Here is a 4,504-nt window from a genome sequence, read left to right as displayed (position 1 = left end):
TGGTAAACAAACAAACAAACAAACAAGCAAAAAACAACCCAATACAAAAAGAACAGGATCCAAAACCAACTGACCCCTGAGTGTCATATCCCTAATTTTGACTACTACATGATCTTAAAGACCCTCTACACGTTTTGGCATTTGCCTTATTTAGGGTTTTATTGCTATAAAGGGACACCATGACCAAGACGTATCAAGGAAAACATTTAATTGGGTCTTATAAATGAAAAAAAAAACATTTAATTTAAATACAGTTTCAGAGATTTCATCAATTATCACCATGGCAGGAAGCATGGCAGCCTGCAGGCAGACATGGTGCTGAAGAAGGAACTAAGAATTCTACAAAAACATCCAGAAGGAAACTCTTCTATGCAGGCAGCCAGGTCTCATCACACTGGATAGAGCCTGAGCATAGGAGGAGACCCCAACACCTACCTACACAGTGACACACTTCCTCCAACAAGGCCACAACTCCTAATAGTGCCATTTCCTATGAACCAAGCATATTCAAATCAACACAGCACCTATACTACTGGAAAATACTCTATAATCTGTCAAAAGAGATTTGTAAGCATCAACCCAGCCACAGCACCACTGTCTACAACGGTACCCTGCTTACAAGATATGCTAGTGGAATGGTGAAGAAAACTTGTAAGAATTACCAAGCAATATCTTCTTTGACTGATAGTCCACTAGGGAACCCCATGAAAGAGGAGGCAGAAAGAGTTTAAGAAACAGAGGGGGACTACTGGAGAAATGGCACAGCAGTTAAGAGCACTGACTGCTCTTTCAAAGATCCGGAGTTCAATTCCCAGGGACTACATGGTGGCTCACAACCATCTGTAGCAGAATCCAATGCCCTCTTCTGGTATGTCTGAAGACAGCTAGAGCGTATTCACATATATTAAATAAATAAATAAATGGATAAATAAATAAATATTTCAAAAGAGAGAAAGAGACAGATACAGAGGAGATAGGGGGCATTGAAAAAACAAAACCCTGTAAAATAACAATGTCTGCACACATATGAATTCACAGAAACTGAGGCAGCATGCACAGGGCCTACAGAGGTCTATACCAGATAGCATCCCAGAGCTAAAAAGAAAGTGAACACATGACCCCATTCCTAACCCACTACTAGCAACTTCCAGTTGATAACCACTTTAAAATGAAAGTTTGGTTTTTTCCTAAGGGAATCTCACTGGGAACCAAACTACTCTTTAAGAGTAATCTGCATGCCCAGGAGTAAATGGCCAACAGAAAACAAATTTAAAGGCATCTTTGGAGGTTCCTTGTCTCACAAAGTTGTATTGGAGACTTTCCATGTTTCTTCTCTAGGTCCTTTTATGCATATATTATGACTTCCAGTTTAGTGTTTTTATGGGATTCCTGAGTATGTGATGTGTGTATATCTATTTCTTATGATATGCCTTTTCTTGGTATTTTTTTTTTGGCTTGTTTGTTTTGTCCTATTCTTATCCATTAGTCTTGTTTTATCATGAAAATAGTACAATACAATATAATACAACACAATACTGTACAGTACAGTACAATACAATATAATGCAGTACAATATTATTACCCTTATGATGACTGTTATCTGTTAAAAGACAAAATGGAATATGGATGGGAAGGGAGGTGGGGAGAAACTGGAATGAGTAGAGGGAGGAGAAATTATAATCAGGATATATTATGTAAGAAAAATCTATTTTTAATAAAAGGAGAAAATGATTAGTATACTGTGTAGTTTTTATTGTCAAGTTGACATAGGCTACAGTCACCTTGGAAGTATGAATATAAATCGAGAATTTGCCTATACAGATTGTCTTGTGGCATATGTGGGGCATTGTCTTTATTGCTGGTTGACATAGGAGGACCAGGCCCACCGTTTGAAGTACTATGACCTGGGTTTTATAAAAGGGTAGCTCAGCAGGCCTGGGAGCAACCCAGCAAGCAGCATTCCTCAGTGGCCTCTGCTTCAAACTCCTACCTTAAGGTCTGGCATTGGCTTCCCTCAGTGATAGACTGGAATCTGTTAGATGAAGTAAACCCTTTCATCTCCAAGATGCAACAGAAACTCAACGAGAGCCTGTCATCTCTCTGTCTGTCTCTCTGTGTCTCTGTCTTTCTCTGTCTCTGTCTATCTCTCAGCAATCCAAGGAATCCTATACTTTAGACACGAGGCTTAATTTCATATAAACTATTATAGGAACAATCATTTCTTTATCTGATTATTATTTTTCTGGGCAAGAAACTGCTGCTATATACAAGACACCATGTTTGGCTTAATTTCAACACTGCAGCTGAAAGGCAGTGCCTGGGCCAGAAGACAGGGATTTAAGAAAGGATTTCTGCTTTCTTGATTGCTTTCTTCCCTCAAATGAACATATTTGCAATCTATATATGAGAACATGACTAAAAGGTAGAAGAGAACCAGGGTCATGATTGGGACAACTGGAGTGGCCAACCCACCCCCTCCTCATTGCCCCACTTCAGTTACTGCCATGAGTCTTACACAAAGTCCCTAGGCCAGCAGTTTGTTGGTGCCCTGCTTCTCAGGACCTCTTGCTTCTTTCTCTAAAGCTCACATCTATAAACTGACAACAAACTCCTTTTTTAACTCTTCCTCCTGTGAATAAGAGCTCCTGAAAAGACTGATGGAGCCTGGATGTGGTGGCAGACCCCTTTAAACTGAGTATTTGGAAAGCAAAGGCAAGAGGATCTCTGAGTTTGATGCCAGCTCTGTCTATAGAACCAGTTTCAGGAAATCCAGGGTTACACAGAGAAATCCTGTCTCAAAAAAACCAACACTCCCAGCCCCCTCCAATAAAGGATGATTGCTTACAGAAAGGGGTTGACATATCAGAACTCCAAAACTCTAGAAAGATTGGAATGCTACAGGACTAGAGGACTAGAGGCTAACTACCTTGTCTACCAGGGCCAGCTCTGACACTGCCCCAGGCAAGGTGCTGGGTCTGTTCTCCCAAATGCTGAAGCCAGAAAGGGGCAGGGCCATTATCATAGGAATTTTATCAGCATCTGATCAGAAAGACACTGAAGATGGGAGGCATTTGTTACTTTCAACCATTAATGTGGAGGTGTCTGAGAGAATACCTCATGATGATCAATGGCGATATGTTCCTCTTTCTTGGGTCAAAAGTGTTGACTCAAAACCATATCTCTAACCTTAAGGGAATACAAGATAGATTTTCTGAAATCATTTTGGGTTACCATGGCCTAGGAACACAGACTTTACCTCAAATTCATGTTCAAATGTAGAAACAGTTTCATGAAGTATTATAGCTTTATAGAACAAAAAGTCATAAATCAAAGCAAGTTTAAAATATCTTGGAATTACAGCAGAGAAGTAGGTACATAGAAATTGAGGAATTTTTTTTTTTTGGCCCAAGATACTATTTAATAACCTGCTTAGTTTTGAGGTTGGTAGAAGCTTGCAGTCTGGTAAATTAATAAATTTTTATCCATTAGTCACAGGATGTTAGTTCTGATACCACAGCAAGACTAATACTTGCCCAAGATAAGGTATTTAGCTTCTGGACCTACCACATTCCAGTCTTTCCACAGTGCTGAAATTCTAGTCACTCAGTTTCTGCAAATACAGCTGCTTTTTGGGAATTCTCCTTTGCAGTCCTCTTTGTTAGCCAACCAACCATTTTTCTGAGTGGGGGTCACATATTATTTATTAAATATCATAAATTCCAACATAGCTAAGCAACTCATTGCTAGGATCTGACGTAGAGACTGAGTAGAGCAAGACAGGATCTTCTGGAAAGAAGAATAGGTGATAAATGTAACCTTTTAAATTATTTGATATTAATACCAATAAAGACAGGAGAAGTGTAACCTGAGGATAAAGCTAGCTCAGCAAGGTAACTTTATTTTCTTTTTTTGTTTGTTTGTTTTTGTTTTTGGTTTTGGTTTTGGTTTTTCGAGACAGGGTTTCTCTGTGTAGTCCTGGCTATACTGGAACTCACATACAAAGTATCTATTTACAAGCCTCATCCTACAGCTAAACTACTAGCTCTTTGGAAGTGTCTATCTGTGTCATTCTACAGAGCTAGTCTACCTTTCTCTTGAACTCCTCAAAACCCAAAAGGGCTCCTCAGTTCTCTTTGTTGGAATAGCACTTTACCTGTGTCCTGCCAGCTGCTTTTCTGTTGCTCTTTTCAGAGAGAGAGAGAAAGAGAGACAGACAGACAGACAGACAGACTATGAAAGGTCCAATTGCATATAAAAGAAGTCTCTACCTCCTCCCCTACACCCTTGGATGGAGATGGGGAGGCCCCAAGCCAAGTCAGTAGTGGCTAAACCATTTCAAGTTTATGGTGGGTTAGCTCTAGAGCACCCATCTGACTTTGCCTGGGGTCATACAGCAAGCAACACAAGCCTTCTCCCAAGCAACTTGCCTTAACATGGATGGGGACTTGCCATGCATTAGCATTCTTATCTATGGAGGCTTTTAGAGGCAATCCTAAATTGCATC

The sequence above is a fragment of the Mus caroli genome, unplaced genomic scaffold (genome assembly GCF_978045245.1).
Source record: "Mus caroli unplaced genomic scaffold, Mus_caroli_1 scaffold_7, whole genome shotgun sequence".
Lineage (NCBI taxonomy): Eukaryota > Metazoa > Chordata > Mammalia > Rodentia > Muridae > Mus > Mus caroli.
This window is presented reverse-complemented; position numbering follows the sequence as displayed.